Source organism: Myotis yumanensis, unplaced genomic scaffold (genome assembly GCF_028538775.1).
Source record: "Myotis yumanensis isolate MYYU_CA2020_CCGP unplaced genomic scaffold, mMyoYum1.0.hap1 SCAF_20, whole genome shotgun sequence".
Taxonomy (NCBI): Eukaryota; Metazoa; Chordata; class Mammalia; order Chiroptera; family Vespertilionidae; genus Myotis; species Myotis yumanensis.
Window position 1 is genome coordinate 8763751 of NW_027223771.1, and position 19876 is coordinate 8783626.

A 19876-nucleotide genomic window follows, 5' to 3' on the forward strand; every position below is an offset into this window, starting at 1 on the left:
ATAATGGAAAAGAGGAAACTATCGCTTCTATTTTTTCCTTTTTATTCATGTCAGAGAGGCAGGGAGAGGGGGAGAGAGAGAAACATCAATGATGAGAGAGAATCACGGATCAGCTGCCTCCTGCACGCCCCCTACTGGGGATCGAGCCCACAACCCGGGCCTGTGCCCTTAGCGGGAATCTGAACCTGGTTCATGGTGGACGCTCAGTCGCTGGGCCACACCAGCCGGGCGAAACGATCACTTCCTGGCCTGAACTCGGTGCTGCAGGACAACCGAGTCCCGCTCCTGTGAGCCACCGTGTGGTCTGGGCTGTGCCTACAGCACGTGCCTCACCAGGGCCAGGGATCAGTCCTGCAACTGATATATTCCCTTGACCAGAATCGAACCTACCGAACCTGGGACCCTTCAGTCCACCAGCCAACGCTCTATCCTCTGAGCCAGCGCCGACGAGGGCTTCCATGCATTTCCGACAGAATAAGAAGTAAAAAGCAATACCCAGGCAATGCGTAGGGGCAGCTCTTTAGTATTTAGTAGATCACTCCTCTTCAGGGGTGATGGCTCCCCTTTCCCATGGGGGCTCCGTGGGAAGAGAGAGGCGTCTGATTTTCTGCAGTTCCCCAGATGCTGCGGTGCCCCCCCCCCCGCCCCCGTGGGAAACACCATCCCAACTGGGCAGACGCCCCTGTGGCCAGCCCTCCCTCCCAGGCCCCGTCCCACCAGGAGCGGCCGCGGTGGGAACCTGCTGGCGAGGAACCGGCCCTCACTTGACGCCAGAAACACACTCCTGGGAAAATACAGCTGCGTCTTTTCTCCCGTTTTTTCTTTTCTTTCTTTTTGTAAAATATATTTTGATCGACTTCAGAGGGGAAGGAAGAGGGAGAGAGAGGGGAACATCAGTGATGAGAGAGAATCATGGATCGGGGGCCGCCTGCTCGCCTCACTCTAGGAATGGAGCCCGCAACACAGGCACGTGCCCTGACTGGGAATCGAACCATGACCTCCTGGTTCCTAGGTCGATGCTCAACCACGGAGCCACGCCGCCTGGGCCTGTTTTTTGTTTTTATGGCCAAAGAAACGCCCGGTGATTGAACACTTGCTGGTCTCCATCGGAGACACCCTGCGTGAGGCCAGCAATCCTGGCGAGGCTGCAAACGAACCCGGGAGGTGTCGCATCCCGAGTCCCAGGGGTTTCAGGTCAATAGACGTCAAACCCAGAGCAGACAGCACAGGGCCTGGCGCCCTCAAGCCCTCACCGGCCGGGCCAACTCGCTCCTTCCCTTCCGAGGCCGCGGCCGGGAACCAGCCGCCACTCTCCCACGACAGGACATGGAGCCACTGACTAAAGCATCTCCCGCCCCCTCCAGGGAGGCCGACCTCCTGGAAGCCACCTGTTCAAGTACGCGCCCCACCTTCTGTCTGCTCCATCCCCCCATGCGCCCCACCTTCTGTCTGCTCCATCCCCCCATGCGCCCCACCTTCTGTCTACTCCATCCCCCCCATGCGCCCCACCTTCTGTCTGCTCCATCCCCCCAACCCGCGCACGCGCACACACATCCCTGTGCGCGCACACACATCCCTGTGCGCGCACCCGGCACACCAGCGCGCACAGGCCCCCCAACCTGGCGGTCCCTCCCAAGGTGGCTCAGGTCGGGGTCCGCCAGCGCTGGCCGCGTGGAGCACGCCCCCTGCTGGCCCCGCGCGGGAGCTGACTCAGCCTTTATTCCCGGGCGTAAGACCGGAAATCCATGACCTTAAGATCCAAAGGGAAGAAAAAGAAAAGCCCAGGCCGTGCTGGCTTCTTGGAACGGAAGGCAAGGGAGAGGGTGGGCAGCGACTGCTTTCCTGCGGGGTTTCCGGAAGTGAGGGCGGGCGCTAAGCATGTCGCTGGAAAGACCGCATCTGTGTTTATTGTCACAAGCGGCACAGGGAGCGGACCAGGAGCATCGTGGTGAGATCGCCACCCGCCACAGGTGAACATAACGGGGTCTGCGGCCAGACGGGTGTCACAGACTCGCTTTCTTTCCTTTTATTTTATTTTTTAAAGAGAGAGTGGAAGGGAGGGAGGGGCGGGGAGAGAGAGAGAGAGAAACATCGATGTGAGAGACACTCTATCTGCCACCCCCACACGTGCCCTGACCGGGGCCAGGACCGAACCTGCATCCAGACTCCATTTCTAAAGGGTTCACAGCCCAGAGCCTTAACAACCAATTTCCTTCATGGAGAACAAACACTTCAATCGCAGGAAAACCTCACCTGTGACTGAAGAGCCCACATTTTAAAGCGACTGTAAACAACAGGGCAGCCCTGGCCGGTGTGGCTCAGTAAATAGACCGACGGCCTGCAGACCAAAGGGTCCCGGGTTCGATTCCGGTCAAGGGCACGTACCTCGGCTGCAGGCTCCTCCCCAGTCCGGGCCCTGGTTGGGGGCCGGTGCAGGAGGCAACCCATCGACGTGTCTCTCTCACATCGATGTCTCTCTCTGTCTTTCCCTCTCTCTTCCCCTCTCCCTAAAAATCAATGGGAAAATATCCTCAGGTGAGGATTAAAAAACAAACAAACAAACAAACACTCAACAGGGCAAAGTCACCAAAAAGACACACATCGGAGACAGTTCTGCTACCAGGCCCCGCCTCCCCAGCCTGGCCACGGCAGATGCATGTGGCGCCTTCAAGAGGGAGGCACGTGGACACCCTGCCTGCCTCAGAGGTGGTGCCTCCCCCTCCTCCAGGAGGCAAACACAGGGTTCAGGGTCTCCCCAACTCCAGTGCCGCCCCCACCAGGGCTCAGGGCCTCAGCGGTCCCTCCTTCACGGGACACCTGCCACACAGAATCCAGTTGAGAGCCAGACCCGGCAAGACTCCATAAAGCAATGGCTTCGCCCTGGCTGATGTGGCTCAGTGGATAGAGCGTTGGCCTGTGGTCTGAAGGGTCCCGGGTTCAATTCTGGTCAAGGGCATGTACCATAAAAATATGTATATATTTTTAAAAAGCAACAGCTTCTACCCATGGGACCCTGAATGCCACGGGCCTGTGGTAAACCACAGCTTTCCTGCCCCCTCATGCCCGTCCGGGAGTCGGGAGTTGCGCGTCCCTGACCAGACTCTGAGTTCTGCGTGGCAGGTGGTTTTGCATTCCTTACAGACCGCCGTGCTACTCTGGTGATGGAAGGCATGCATATTTCATTATTGCTTTTATATATTCTTATTGATTTTGGAGAGGAAGGGAGAGGGAGAGAGAGATAGAAACATCAATGATGAGAGAGAATCATGGATCAGCTGGCTGCCTCCTGCACGCCCCACACTGGGGATCGAGCCCCCAACCCAGGCATGTGCCCTGACTGGGGATTGAATTGTGACCTCCTGGTTTGTAGGCTGATGCTCAACCACTGAGCCACAGTGGCCGGGCAAGGCAAGCGCATTTTAACCAACGGGGAGTGGTCATTCATTATTAAATACAAAAATGTCAATATTCTTGTCCCTCATGGAGCATCCCTGGGAAATGACAGGCTGGAGCAGGCGTTCAGACCGCCTTGGGACCTGCTTCCTTTCGTTCTCATGATGGTCGGCACTAATGGAACACCCACAGGCACCATCACGATGGCCCGCTCCCCACATTGAGTGGAGGGAGGGGTCGGGGGTGCTGTAGGGAGCACTGCAGGCCCTGCTCGCTCTCTGCCTTCTTTGGGTGTTGAATTGGCCTTGGACGCTGGTGGGACCCACAGCTACTGTGGTGAGGACACAAAAGCCCCAGAGAAGCTCGGGCTGGTGTGGGTCAGTGGATAAAGCATCAGCCTGCGGACTGAAGGGTCCCGGGTTTGATTCCAGTCAAGGCTACAGACTCAATCCCTAGCCCTGGTCGGGGTGGGTGGGGGAGGCAACCCATCTCCCCCTCCCTTCCCTTCTACTCTCTCTAAAAACCAACAGAAAAATACCCTCGGCTGAGGATTAACAAATAAGGAAATCAAAGTGCGAACTTAAAAACAGACACAGAAAAGCTGACACCCCCCTTTTTCGGGGCAGGCTGTTCCCTGATACATCCTGGGGGCTGGGGGGGCGGCGACGAGAAGGAAGGAGAGCTAGAGGTTTCCTGAAGCCGCCAAGGCCTGTGAAGATCTGGGCAACACTGTCCACCTCTTCCTGGACACAACACCTGCCCCACCCAATGGACTATCTTTACAATTTTTATCCCCGGCTCTCGACGACCCACTGTCATTTACAAATCTCAGGCCCGGCGGCGACAGGGTCATGCAGGACTGTCCCTGGGCCCTGGTGCTGTGGCCGAAGCAGTTCCAGCTCCGCCGGGAGCTGACAAGTTTCTCTCCGGCTCCCCTCACATCGATCCATCTCCAGCCCATAAATGAAAAAGGAAAACGCGCTGCACTTGTGCGAGGTGCTGGAGCTCAGCGGGCAGAGAGCAGATCCGACGGACGCAAGGCTTCTCCAAGGGCTGCAACCGCTACCCAGGGAGGAGGGGAGGGGACGCGCGAGCGGCTGTGTCCAATGAAGGAAAGTTTTTGTTAATGATGACGTCACTGACATTTCCCCAATTTAAAGGAGCATTTAAAGCACAGTCGATGCAAATTTTTTTTTTTTCCTCCTCCAGGGAGAAGACGCTAGAGAAGGCCTCCGGGTTCACAGCCAAACTGCACGAACAGTTTGCCTGCTGTCCAGCCAGACCCAGTGGAGCGAGCGAGCGAGCGAGCGAGGGAGCGGTGCTGTGGGCCGCGGTGGCCCACGCAGCCACAGCCCGGACGCCCGGCTGGCGGCCTCACGCACAGCTCCGGGGCCGGGCCGGGCCTGGGAATCAGCCGGCTTCGCGAGACCCCCGGCGCGTCCGCACGCATAGAGGGGCCGGTGCCCCCACGCCTGTCCTCACGTTCCAGTGCGGACAGCTAAGCGGCCCAGAGGAGCCGCCGGCCCGATCCAGCCAGAGCGCCGCGCCCTGCCCGCCCTGCCCGGGAGAGGCGCTCCTCTCCGAGCTGGAGCCGGTGGCCACGGGCGCCCTCGGGGTCCGGAGAGGAGCCTGCAATGCAGACGCGCGGGCGATCCCAGTGCGGACCCCATGACCCCGGCGCCCCCTGTCTCCCCCGCGCCCTCGCTCCAGAGCCACCCGGTCTCTGCGCCCACCCGCCTCTCCACGGGGCCACAGAGGGACCCGGCGCCCGCGCTCGCACGGAGCACCTGTGTGGTTCGCGGCCCCGACCCCGCCGCCGCCGTCAGCACCGCGGCCAGCGCCGTCTCACCTGCCGCACGCGCGCCTCTGCGCTCCGCTGGCCCCGCACCGAAGCCGCCGCTACCCGACTTCCATTTTCTCTCGCTTTACAGGAAAACCAGATCAGCTGTTCAGCTCGCTCCGCTCCGGTGCCGCGGCCCCCTCCCCAGCTGCCGCTCGCGGTCCCGGGGGCCTCTCCTCCCCCGCCTCCTCCCGCGCGCCGCGCCGCTCCGCCCCTCGCGCCCGTGCGCTGGCGGCCGCGCGGGCGCCCGCCTCCCGGCTCCGCCCGCAGCCGCCCTGCGCGCGCCCTCCCCTGACGTCACCGGCCGCAGCCACGGTGGACGGTGGACGAGTGCGCGCCTGGCTCTGCGTCCCCGCCCCGCCGAGCGCGCGCACTCGTGGCAGGACCCGGGAGAGCGCACGGCTCCCCCGCGCCCGCACCGGCGCTCGGACGCTCGCCGCCCTTCCCGATACCCCCGGGCACCTGCCGGCGGGGCAACAAATAACGCTGCCTGGACAGCCTGCCTTTGCCCTCTGCTGCCTGGCACCGTTTGCGTCCCCCTTCCTTCCTACGCATCCCAAACTCTCTCCCACCCATCCCATCTCGGCTCCGTTTCCCAGCCCCGCTCCGGGCCGACGCATCACATCGCATCCAGAGCTGGCCCTTCTGCCCCTCCAGCCGCCTCTCCGACCTTCGCCCTTCTCGCTTCCCTCTTAAGACTTCTCGCGCCACCGCTTCGGGTGGTTTCCCTGGCTGATGCCACCGACTGCCCACAGCTCTCTGCCCACACGCACATCTTCCCCTGGGTGTAACCACGCCCCCTTTGCAATAATATTGCAGATAATACCACCCTCACGTACTTCTTGACAACCCTTATTTTACTCCTCCAAGCTTGGGACATTGGCACGGTTTTTAAGCGATATATACCAGTGTGTTTAATGAAATGTACTTTATTTGACTTTAAAATATGTTTTTATTGATTTCAGAGAGGAAGGGAGAGGGAAAGATAGAAGCATCAATGATGTGCGAGAATCATCGATTGGCTGCCTCCTGCATGCCCCCTACTGGGGATCGAGCCAGCAACCTGGCCATGTGCTCTGACTGGGTATCGCATGGTGACCTCCTGGTTCGTATGTTTACGCTCAACCACTGAGCCACACCAGCTGGGCCACACCACATTTTGTTTATTCACTCATTGAAGGCTATTTGGGTGGCTTCCAGTTTGGGATGATACGGGTAGTTATTCTACAAACTGTTTGCATGCAAGTTTTGTATATTCCAGAGGGGTCAACTTTCAAAGCATATTCAAATATGATTCCTTTTCATTACTGTCCTGCTACAATATGTATCCATGCCACCACCATGATGCTAGCCCATGCCGCCACCATCATGACCCTAGCCCAGTGGTTGGCAAACTCAGTCAACAGAGCCAAATATCAACAGTACAACGACTGAAATTTCTTTTGAGAGCCAAATTTTTTAAACTTAAACTATATAGGTAGATACACTGTTATTAACTTAATTAGGGTACTCCTAAGGCTTAGGAAGAGCCACACTCAAGGGGCCAAAGAGCCGCGTGTGGCTCGCGAGCCGCAGTTTGCCGACCACGGCCCTAGCCCATGCCGTAACCACCACTACCATGACCCTAGCCCATGCCACCACCACCACCATGACCCTAGCCTATGCCACCACCACCATCACCATCACCACCCTAGCCCATGCCACCACCACCACCATCATGACACTAGCCTATGCCACCACCATCATGACCCTAGCCCATGCCACCACCACCATCATGACACTAGCCTATGCCACCACCACCGCCACCATCATAACCCTAGTCCATGCCACCACCACCATCACGACCCTAGCCCATGCCACCACCACCATCATGAACCTAGTCCATGCCACCACCATCACCATCATGACTCTAGTTCATGCCACCACCACCATCACCATCATGACCCCAGCCCATGCCACCTTCATGACCCTAACCCCCAATCCTCCCAGATTCGTTCACCGGGGCCCTGTTCTTCTCGTCTCTAGGCCATCCCTAGCATTCGCATGGGGCATCGGCACTTTCTGTTCCGAATGCTCAGAGTGCACTCAGAGAGCAACCTGCATGGCTTGTTCTCGCACAATTTCAAGTCTCTGCTTAAATATCTCTTTCCAGAAACGTCTTCTCTGAACATCCTACCTGAAGTCAAACACCTGCCCCTCTCCCTGCCGTGTCAGGTTCTTTTCTTCCACGGACACATATGCTTCTCTTGCTTCTTTCATTATCAGCGGAGCCCTCCGGCCTATAAATCCCACCGGAGCTGCAGCGGGTCGGGTTGGCTCACTGCGGTATTTCCGGTTCCTAGGACGGCACCTGGCACCTGGAAGACGAAGAGCTGCATAAGAAACGGTTGTTGAGCACAGAACGTGTTTGCTTTGGCAAATACTTTTAAGACCTCCCTGCCCTCCTTTTAATATAACCTCTGTCTACCAGTAAGCCTTGGGGCTATTGGATGGCGATAAAAATCTGTTCCGTGGTAGGAAATATAAAGCACATTATTTTAATGGAGGCATCAGTGAGGGACAATATTGTAAAATGAATGCAGAATTGAAGTGGGGACTGTGCCTTTAAAAAAATAATTATAGCCCTGGCCAGGTGGCTCAGTTGATGGAGCATTGTTCTATGCAAAAAAAGAAAGAAAGAAAGAAAGAAAGAAAGAAAGAAAGAAAGAAAGAAAGAAGAGATGAGAAAAGAAAAAAGAAAGAAAGCTTTCGGATTCCATTCCTGGTCAGGGCACATACCTACATTGCGGATTTGATCCCCAGCCCTGGTCAGGATGTGTGCGGGAGGCAACTGATCGATGTTTTTCTCTCACATCCATGATATTCATTCTCTCTCTCTTTCTCTCCCTTCCTCTCTTTAAAATAAATTTTAAAAAGCGATTAAAAAGTACTAACTTATTTAATTTATAAATAAATACTATTTAACAAATACATGTACAGGGTGTCCCAAAACATGTATATACACTTTAACAGCTGATAAGCCCAATTTTGAAAACAAAATGCATTTTCATAAATACTGTCTTTAATTATTCAAAATGTGTATACACATTTTTTGGGGATACCCTATATTTGTGTGAGCACTGAAAATTGATATTTTGGTCATAAAATATTTTATAGTACAGTCATAAAACAAAAGAAGAAAAAAGCATTTACCAGTAATTACACCCACACACCTTCTTAAAAAAACAACGTATATTTTTTATTTATTTCAGAGAGGAAGCAAGAGGGAGAGATAGAAATACCAATAATGAGAGAGAATCATGGATTGGCCGCCTCCTGCACGCCCCCTACGGGGAATTGAGCCGAAACCCGGGCGTGTGCCCTGACGGGGAATCGAACCAGTGACCTCCTGGTTCATAGCTCGATGCTCAACCACTGAGCCACGCCGCCTGGGCCAGGCCCCTTCTCTGTGCTTTATCTCATCCCCACAATGCACAGGAAGGAAGAGAGGAGCGATTTCACGCTAACAGGACGAGCGAGCCCTAGCTGGAGTGCCATTTTCCTCAGGCTGGGCTGGGGAGGGGGTACTCTTTATTGCACTCAGTTCATTTGTATTTCAAATGTCTGCTAGGCTACGGTGAGATGAACCCCGTCTTAATCATCACTATCCAGAGTGAATAAATGCATGCATTTATCTTGAGCTTGGTAATTGGCGGCGAAGCATTCAGCGTTCCTTTCATTAAGCTGATGAGGTCTAAAAATAGATGCCAAGTATGTTTACCGGAAGCTGACAGACCCACCTGAAATGTAAAAAGTCCTGTATGCTCAGCCAGTGTGGCTCACTGGTTGAGCGTCGACCCATGAACCAGGAGGTCATGGTGTGGTTCCCGGTCAGGGCACATGCCCAGGTTTTGGGCTCGATCCCCTATAGGGAGCGTGCAGGAGGCAGCCAATCCATGATTCTCTCTCATCATTGATGTTTCTATCTCTCATCCCTCCCCCTTCCTCTCTGAAATCAATAAAAATATATTTAAAAAGAGCGTAGCCCTAACTGGTTTGGCTCAGTGGATAGAGCGTCGGCCTGCGGACTGAAGGGTTCCAGGTTCGATTCTGGTCAAGGGCATGTACCTTGATTGCGGGCACATCCCCAGTGGGGGGGGGGGGGTGCAGGAGGCAGCTGATCGATGTTTCTCTCTCATCGATGTTTCTAACTCTCTATCCTTCTCCCTTCCTCTCTGTAAAAAATCAATAAAATATTAAAAAAATAAAAAGAGCGTAATCTCAAGGAAAGAAGGGGAAAGCAGATAAAGCACAGATATCATTGAACGAGGAAGCAAAGATGCCATGAAGATGGCTAGCCAGGCCCAGTGCTAGCTCCTAGGAAAGGAGCCAGTAGTTATTTTACCTCATTTATTCCACCTCTAATGTGCTTCCTTTCTTAATGTGGTTCAGAATTTCTCACCGATAATATTTTCTTCTGAGGACTTTCAACACTTTTTAAAGGCAGGTCTATAAATTCCTTGTTTGAGAAAGTCTTTATTCCCCCCCCCTCCCTTTTTTTTGAAGGATAATTTCACTGGGTACAGAATTCTTGGTTGATGATTTCTCTTTCAACATGTTCAGTGTTTACTCCACTTTCTCCTTGCTCTCATGGTCCCTGAAGCGATGTGTAATGTAATTCGTACCTTCGCTCCTCTATAAGTAAGTCGTCGGTTTTTTTTACTGGACGTCTTTTCAAGATGATCTCTATTGTTCAGTTTTCTGCAGTTTGGATACAATACGCCGAGGGATAGATTTTTGGGTAGTTATTTACTTTTTTGGTGTTCTTTGGCCTCCCTGGGTCTGTGGCTTTGTCTTCTGAGTTTAATTTTGGACGTGGCAGTCATGACCTCAAATGTTTTGTGTGGTTTTTCTCTTTCTTACCCTTCTGGCATTCCCATTATGCATCTAGTGCACCTTTATGTAACTGTAAAATAATTATTGGATATTCTATTTGGTCTTTTTAATTCCCTTTAAAAAGAGAATTAAATAGCTTACACCTGCCTTTTAGTATTTCTTACCATTCTGCCCTGTATTATATTCGCTTGTCTCTCAGTCCCCTAACCACACTGTATGCCCATGGAGCAGGGGACTATCTCTTACTGACATCTCTAGGCCTGCCCTCCCCGGCCAAACACCTCACCCACGGGGGTTACTCGGTGTGTGTCCGGATAAATGGCATTTCAGAAGCTCACTTGCTCTCGGTCTCCCATGTCTCCGAGTCTCCGACATCCCCCAGCTCATGCTTCTCGGGAACATCTGTGGGCTCTTCGTCATCTTACGGAGAACGGGACACATCTGCCACTTCTCCTCCGTGAAACCCTCCCTTCAGCAGGACTGACTAGGTGTCCCGGTTAATAATGCGGATTAACTGTCAACCGGTTAAAAATGCCGATTTTGTCATCAAAGAAAACACGGTAATTTCCAGAGAAACATCAAAAGTGCTTTATTCCAAGTAACGTCCATCGCTAGCTACACATTCCCCATCTTTCAGGGAATTTGTGGAGACCGTCCCAATAGAACTTTTCTTGTTTTGAGGCAAACCATTCAGAGACCCAATTGTCCACGTCTTCGTGCGTTTTGACGTGCTGCTCAGAACGTGCGTGTGCCATCGATCGGAATGAGTGGCCAACTGAAGGAGCGACACAACAAATAGCACACGTATCAAATCGCATGTATATCAACATGTGTGTAACTCCATCGATGGGAAAAACCCGCATTATTAACCGGTGCGCCTGGTATGTCAAGGGCTGCAGGAAAAGAGAACGCTGCACGGGCAGCGCTGTGAACATCCAGTCCTTTGGGATCCGGTGCCCCGAGTGCCCGGCTGGCAGCCACGGGCCCCGCCCACCCTGACAGTGACGTTCTCATGGGCGGCCTCGTGGCTGCTGGTTCGAAACCCGCTGTGGAGCTGCGTGTTCAGAGGATACCTCTGCGTCCCTCCCTCTGCAGGGCTCCTGGCTGTGGCCAGTTAGAGATCTTTTTTTAAAATACATTTTTATTGCTTTCAGAGAGGAAGGGAGAGGGAGATAGAAACATCAATGATGAGACTCATTGATTGGCTGCCTCCTCCACGCCCCCTACTGGGGATTAAGCCTGCAACCAGCATGTGCCCTGACCAGGAATCCAACCGAGACCTCCTGGTTCATGGGTCATTGTTCACCCACTGAGCCACACTGGCCGGGCTAGAACCAGGAGGCTTTGAGGGGATGCAAGAGGTGGGAGGATACCATCCAAAACCCAGCCGGGGCGGGCTCCCCCCACCTGCACGCCAGCCTGCTCTGGGGAGGGTGTGGCCTGGTGGCGCTCCATGGGCGAGCTGGGCTCCGCCCATCTTTGGCCAGGGGGCATCGCTGACACCCTGGACGGCCGGTGGCCACCCCGGGCCCAGCTTCATGAGCTCTTCCTGAAAGACCCTCTTTTGCTTCGATGCTAGTGTCACACAGACAGGGGCAGGTGGCTTTCTCCTCGGCCTCTGGGGTGGCACACGTCTCCTGGGAGAGGCAGGGGGCTTGGCTGAGAGCTCCTGGCGCTGCCAGCATCAGCCAGGGCGGAGTCACACTGCAGCCCACGGAGCATCCCCGCAGGGGGTTTCCATAGCAACTTTCCAAGAGGAGTTTCCAGGCTGGCGGATCCTGTCACAGTAACCCAGTGAGGGAAGAAAGTGTGGGGGGTGTGGGTGGAGGCGGCACAGGACCCAGAGGCCTCAGCGAGGGCAGGAGAGCCGAGGGAGGAGGGCCTGGGGCGGGAGGGGGCCAGCAGAACTGAGGGCCAGCAGCTGGGACGGGTCCTCGCCAGGCTGGTGACCAGCTGCCCCTGAGCGCCTCTCCGTAGACGATACAAGGAACCTCAAAGGTGCTCATGAGGATTAGACGGGGGCGGGCTGCCGTGGGTGTCTGCCGACTAGAAATGCAATGATGCAAGCAGATGGTGCGATGAAAGGACAAAAACCATGACTATAAAGCGCTCTAGCCACGCAGATGCTATTGTTTTGACCTTTAAAATATATTTTTATTGACTTCAGAGGCAGGGAGAGGGAGAAAGAGATAGAAACATCAGTGATGAGAGAGAACCATGGACGGCTGCCTCTTGCACGCCCCACACTGGGGATCGAACCCGCAGCCCGGACATGTGCCCTGATGGGGAATCGAACCGGTGACCTCTTGGTCCATGGGTTGATGCTCAACCATGGAGCCACACCAGCCGGTCGGTTCATCGTTTTCAAACACAGGTTTTGTGAAGGTTTGTTACAAATGAATCACTAACCAGAATGCAAAGAATCAGAATACCCAGACATCTTCCCTCCTTATGAAACCATTCCTCTCTAGATAGTCCCCTATGTTCTCAGGGTTGTCCACTCCCAGCTCCTAATCATCCTGCAATAGCGCCACACAGTAGAGGGTACTGCGGACCTGCTGACTGCGTTCGATGCTTTTCCCAGGCTGTTGGCTTTTCTCCCGACATCTCATGGTTTGTGTTTCACGGCACATGACTTATTAAAAAGAACATACATCATAGCTGGGTGTTCTAAGCTTTCAGCCTTGCCACGCCGCTCCATCCATCCTTCCTGTTCGATTTTTCTGGTGCTTCTCACTGGTGACAGATGCTGGCTCCTCCCACGCAGTAAAAAAATACAACACAACACCCACAGACTTAGATTTTTAGCAAAGTCAACAGGATGAGTCATGACACGCGTTGAAATGTGAACTCTCTTTCGAGAAGTCTGTGAACTGACATCTTGTGGCATCAGTCTCTCCCGTGTTTCAGGAAAACCGCTCTGTGCGAGCAGCAAATGCTAGGAAGTACCTCCTGAGCTCACGGATCCTGGGTCCTTGGCCTTTTCGCTAGAGTTTGTTTGCGCGAGAGAACAGCAGCAACGGAAGCCCACCCGTTGCATCGGCTCCTTCTGCTCCCCCTGAGAACACCAGTGCTCCCACTTCCCTTCACCGCCAGGGGGTTTAGAAGCGCGAGGCTGGCTGTGCGGTGCAGTGGGTCTAATTTCAACAGCCTTTGTCTGCTGCCCGCACAGCTGGCACCTCAGAGCGGACGTGGTGCTGGCCGTGGCATTCGGACGCCACTGTGCGAATTTCTTTGACGCTCCAGGAGGACAACGGGTGATGACCCCCATCGGAACCTGCGATTCCTAGTCACTTGGCAGTTTGAACGTGGGACTCGACACGGTGTCTGCAGGTGCCTGTGCTGTGACTCGATGATACCAGGGAGGCCGGGGAGTCGCCCGGGGAGGGGAGCTGCTTCCCTGTGCATTTACACGGTGCATGCACCTCAGCACACCGGCCACAATACAAAACCTGGTCCTCCTCTTGGCAGCGTGTTCATGGCCAAGTGGGGAATGCAGCCTTTCTCGGTGACGACCCTGCCAGTCCCGATGACAGCAAAAGTCAGAATGTCAACCTGCTCACCGCACCGACGCAGGGGACACATATACTCATCAACAGTTCCTCCTCTTTGTCATGTTCACACCTACACGTAATATCCAGGCAACCAATAAAGCATCTATAAAAGGAGATACACTCAACAAGGATAGAAAAATCCACATGGAATTCTAAAAAAATGTTCCAGTGAGCCACGGGAAAGCAGGATAAAAACAGAGAAACAAACAAACAGGGGGATAGCGAGAAGAAAAAAATAAACGGGAAGACATAAGCCCTAAATATCAGCAATTACATTAAATATAAATGGTCTAAAATATATAAATTAAAAAAGAGAGACTGATTTTTTTAAATGACCCAACTATACACCTAAGCTATGAAAAACTCACTTCAAATATAATGAGCTAGTTAGATTGAAAGAAGGGGATGAGAAAACATATTAGATACAAACATTAACCAAAAGAAGGCCGAGGAACCTAATATATATATATATCCCAAAATGTATACATACACTTTGAATAATTATAAAGGCAGTGTTTATGAAAATACATTTCATTTTCAAAATTGAGCTATCAGCTGTTACAGTATGTATGCATTTCTTGGAACACTGTGAGAGTGTGTTTGTATTTATATATGCATATATATATATATATATACATACACACACACACAAACACATACGTACATATATGTACATATATATTAGGACTAATACTGGTGAGTTTCGTGAATTTGCAGAATACAAGGCCGACATACAAAAATCAATTTTGGTTATATATACTATCAGTGAAATGTGGAAACTGAACTGGAAAATAAAATACCAGTTATATTCGCTGGAAAAAAAAAAGACGATGAATTACTTAATGTAAATCTAACGGAGCACGGGCAGGACTCACACTGAAAACGAAGAAAACGGAAAACAAAACGGAATGACTGACAGTGTGTGAACGGTCACCAAGCGCCCATTTGCCCTGACAGGGGGTGGTGTCGAGGGCAAGGCCAACCCCCACCTGCGCTGGAGTCTGTGTGGTACTGGGCTTTCTATCAGGGAAAGCACAGACTTTTGTGAAGAAACCTCCGGCAGGCCTTGGTGATGTGCCCACCCTGGCCAGGGGCTGGGGCTGTGATTTTTACATGGTTATTGGGACTAAATCTCTGGACCTTCAGGGAGAGAAGAAATCTCATCAGTGGAGGAAGGGCAGTCACTTATTTTTTAAAAGGTGGTCTTGTGGCACCATCTAGTGGCGACCGGCACGAACTGCTCGCCTCAAAGTCCAGCAGAGTTAGGATCGCCAAGGGAGGAGGCAGGAAGGTGGGGGGTGGGGGGGTGGGGGGACGGGACTTGGTTTTCTGCTTTCTTGGCTCTCAGACCAGTGACAGCTGATGGGCAGAATGTCAGCACAACCTCAGCCCCATCTCTGATTCTTCCCTGGTCTACTCCGCGGACAGACACTGGATTCATCACTCTCCAGAAATGGGGAGAGCTGGCCAGGCCGGTGTGGCCCAGTGGTTGAGTATCTGCCTATGAACCAGGAGGTCACGGTTCCATTCCCGGTCAGGGCAGATGCCTGAGTTTCGGGCTTGATCGCCAGTGTGGGGCGTGCAGGAGGCAGCCGATCTATGATTCCCTCTCATCATTGATGCTTCTCTCTCTCCTCCCGTCCTCTCTGACATCAATAGAAATATATTTAAAAAAATAACTCTGGCTGCGGGAGGAGGCCAGGGGGGCTGTCCCTGCAGGGGCGTGGACAGCCTCGGACTGTCCGTGCAGGGGAGGAGGGACAGGGGCAGAATGGACAGGACAGGAGTTGGCGGGGGGGCGAGCAGTGAGCAAAGGAGAGGTGGGCTTCCAGGGCCTGATCGCTTATGCGACTGGGCCCTTTTCCTTCTGCCTCGTCTGACCATGGTCTTGACTGGGGAAAAGAAATGGGCTTTTTAAAAAAATAAAATTAATCGTACACCTAATCCGTGACCCAGCGTCCTTATGCCTAGCTATTTCTTTAAGAGGAATGAAAATGTTTGTCCATCCAAAAGCCTGTATGCGAATGCCCTTGAAATGATGAATGGATAGTTAATCTATGATGCATCCATCAAATGAAAGACTTCTCAGCGAGGGAAGGAAACACACCATTTCAAGCATGCAAAGTTACGGAGGGCTCTTCAATGCATTTTTCCAAGTGGGATCAGAAGGCCCCGGAAGGTGACCTGTTATGTAATTCCACTTACATAACCTTGGAGAATCAGATCTGCGGGGAGGAGAGCAGTTCACAGGGCGCCTTGCGTTGGAGGAGGGGTGCGTATACACGGGAGCTCAGGGGATGACTGGACGGCTTGATAGGAAAACGCTGATAGGAAATTGTGGCGGCTGATTCTATTCACTTGTCAAAATCCACAGAACTCTTTTCTTAAAATGTTTTCTTATTGATTTCAGAGAGGAAGGGGAAGGGGGAGAGAGAGACACATCAATGATGAGAGAGAATCATCGGTCAGCTGCCTCCTGCACACCCCCTACACTGGGGATGGAGCCTGCAACCCCGGGCATGTGCCCCGACCGGGAATCGAACCGTGACCTCCTCGTTCATGGGTCGATGCTCAACCATGGAACCACACCAGCCAGGCTAATTGTTTTAGTTCTGGTCCATGTTCTATGGTTGTGTAAGTTTGTAACATAAAAGGGAGCTGGGTGAGGGGGTATCCTGTAACTTCCCACAATCTTTGCAACTCTTCTCCCAGTCTGAAATGGTATCAAAAATAAAAATACTAGGTCGCCTTCCTGTGGGTCATAGGGGAACAACAAATTATATGGAAACTTAGGTAAATACAAAAAAAGAAAAATCTTTATTCTGTCTTTTTTTAAAAACATTTGTTTGTTTCGTGTGTGTGTGTGTGTGTGTATATATATATATATATATATATATATATATATAAATAATTGATTTTTTTATAGAGAGGAAGGGAGAGGGAGAGACAGACAGAAACCTTGATCAGCTGCCTCCTGCACGCCCCCAACTGGAGACTGAGCCCGCAACCTAGGTACATGCCCTTGACCGGAATGGAACCCGGGACCCTTCAGCCCACAGGCCGATGCTCTATCCATTGAGGGATTCTGTCTTTCTGATAAGCTGGCCTCCCAGGCCCAGATCCCCTGCCAATGCCCCATCTCCATGAGCCTCGCAGCCCAGACACCCCTCTGACCTCCTGTGATCAAATAGGACCGGCTTGGGGATGGATTGGAGGATGTGCATTTTTTTTGTTTTTGCACCGCTGCTGTAAGTTTAGATTTATGTTTTCTGGGTATGTGTTGCCCAAAGTGGCTGTGAACGTACAGAATGAGGGTACAGCAGAAATCCCCGTTATTAAAAGGAGTCCCAGGATTCAGGGCGGGGGAGGAGACTCAGATATTCAAGTGGCGAGAAGGAGGGACATGGGAATGCTTTATTCGGCTGTAATTACACATCAGCGGCTGCATATAGGTGACCCACAGTATGCGGTACCAGCCCCACGTTAAGGGGACATTGAAGCTGAGAATGACTTAATGTCAAAGGTCAGCGCATACACGCCTGGGCCAGGACAGTAACTGCACGCCTGCTGGAGGCCTTGGCCGACGGCCGTGGCAGCACGGGGCAGTGAGAGGACCGTGGAGGCCGAGCCTCCGTCTGGTCAGGGTCTCATCTTCCTTAAAAAAAAATTCTTTTAAAAATTGATTTCAGAGAGGAAAGGAGAGGGAGAGAGAGAGAGAGAAAAACAGCAATGATGAGAGAGAATCATGGACCAGCTGCTTCCTGCACGCCCCCTACTGGGGATCGAGCCCGCAACCCGGGCCTGTGCCCTGACTGGAAACGGAACCCTGACCTCCTAGGTCTACGCTCAACCACTGAGCCGCACGGGCGGGGCCAGAGGTTTTTTCTAATGAAAGGAATTTTCTGTTCAACATCCCGGTGATATCAGAATAAAGAGGAGGAACACTGACAGTGCAGAAGGGCAAAGCAAATACAATGACATCAATTAGCAGACAATTAACAGATGTGAGACAAGTGCAGGACTAATGGTGTCTGAGTTACCGGGAAGCTGAGTGCCCCGGGGAGGGAGGCCGATGGAGGTAACAGAGGAGACTGCAGCCCTGGAGGAACAGCAGGAGGCTTTTCTTTTCTTTTAATTTAAAAAAATATATATTTTTATTGATTCAGAGAGGAAGGGAGAGGGAGGGAGAGAGAGATAGAAACAACAGGAGGCTTTAAAAGAGCATCCAGAGAACAAAAATTCTGGGAAGCGGAGAATATGATGGGAAGAGCAGTACATTTACGAGCAGGGCTGGAGTTATTCGTCACGTGTGCAGAGCAAAGCGGACAAACAGATAAACTCTGAGAAAACAAAGACCCACCTGGGAAGGCCAACGTGCAAATAATTAAAGTTCCAAAGGAAAAAAACCCCACAAAAGATGAAGAAAAAGAAAAGAAGGTACATGATGGTGGGAAAATCCTAGACATTTCAGACGTGAGGGCGCGAGTCTCTGGAGTGAAGGTCCCACTGGACATCTGGTGCGACTGGGAGAAGGAAGCTCACTCACCACCTGGTGGCAGAGCCCCGAGCAAAACACTTACACAACCGGGGAGGACAAAGACCAGTCATTCCATGGCCTCAGGCAAGAAGCAAGGCCTTCACCTCCTAAAGAAACAGACTTCCGACCCAGAGAGAGGGAGGAGGGGAGGGAGGGAGGGAGGAGGGGAGGGAGGGAGGGAGAGAAACATCGCTGGAGAGAGACACATCTATTGGTTGCCTCCTGCACAGCCTGGTCAGGCTTGGGATCAAACCTGAAACCCACGTACGTGCCCTTGACCGGGAATCGAACTCACGACCCTTCAGTGCTCGGGCCAACGCTCTGACCACTGAGCTGCCGGCCGGGGCTGTAAACCTGCCATGGCCCCGCCCTGAATGGACATCGGGGGAGCCGGTTCCCTTAGCCTGCATTCTCTTCCCAGGCCCTGGGGGGGACTGTTTCCCAGTTTCCCTTGAGGCCGGACCGACAGCTTCAGACTTTAAACGCACCTACGAGGTTTTTACAGGTTATCTCTTCTCTCCGATCTGGAGGGGGCGGGACACTGCGTCTCCTGTGTGTTTTGCCTGTGGACTCCCCCACTTCCCCGCCTTGTGTCTGGCCCTGCCCTTTAAGCTTACGTATGTGTTCATCTCTCGATTTACTGACTGGAAACGGTAGCGAGCGGAAATGTCAGCTCGACTCCCCAGATGCCCCACAGCCTTTCTTTATTTTATAAACAAAAAAAGAAAAAAACACAGTCCCGGTGAATAGAGCCGACCTCACAGACGGCCCTCCTGGCACAGGCCCGACTGGGCTGACTTCTCCACACGTCAGCTCTGCATTGTCAACGGGGTGCCCCGTGCAGAACACGGGCCGTAAAGGAATACTGACCCGCTGTCCACCGGGAAGTGGTTTGTCTCTAGGTCTCTGAGACTATGGGGTACAGGGGGCGCAGGGAGGCAGCCATGCTTTCAGGAACAGGGTCCCCGTGACCCCACTCAAGATAGAGGAATTCCCGGGGCCCCTCTGGGAGGCAGGGCTCTTGGGCCCTTTGGGGACACGGGGAGGACAGCCAGCACTGCACCCGCGGGGCCGTCTCTGCCGTCTCTGACTCCCTTTCTGCCAGCAGCCAACACCCCACACTCCTCCCTCCACGGGCGCCGGCTCAGCCACAGCTGGTGTGCAACTCAGCGGCCAGATGACGCTCCGTCACGCCTGTCTGCGCCCCATAAACATGGCCCTGGGGTCCCCGTCTCCTGGCCCAGGGCAGCTGTCTCCTCTCCTGTCCCTCCTTCCCCCCCGAGGTGGGTGATCAGACCTAAGAATGAGCGTGTGTTCACACCCGAATCTGGTGACAGGTGCGGGTTCCCGGAGGACACCTCCCTGCCAGGCTGTCACAGTCCTTGGCATTTTCTCAGATCCCATCACTGTCCACTCCTGCTGCCAGGGGGACACTCAAGGGTGGCCACGTGTTCCCGAGCCTTTCCCTGGGGTTTGGTGCCATCCGGTACCCGGTGCCGGATGCAGTTCAGACAGGTGGGCATCGCCGCTGCCGGCCTCCAGGTGCCTGAGCTGTGGGCCTGAAGGAAGGCCGGCGCAGCGCCCCCTCCTGGGCGCGGGGAGCCCTGCCGCACTCAGCTTCCTGCCGCCGGCTTGCGGTGGGCAGAGGCGGAGTTCTCTGCCAGTGCGAGCCCCTCC

General features: G+C 53.3%; 1 protein-coding gene across 1 annotated transcript in view; it reads right to left on the reverse strand.

Annotated features, from left to right (window-relative positions):
* Positions 1–19876, reverse strand: part of OTUD7A (OTU deubiquitinase 7A) — a 78526-nt gene that overhangs the window by 25809 nt on the left and 32841 nt on the right. The window contains 1 exon segment of the mRNA XM_070400297.1: positions 7410–7590. The gene's annotated coding sequence lies outside the window, so the exon portion shown is untranslated.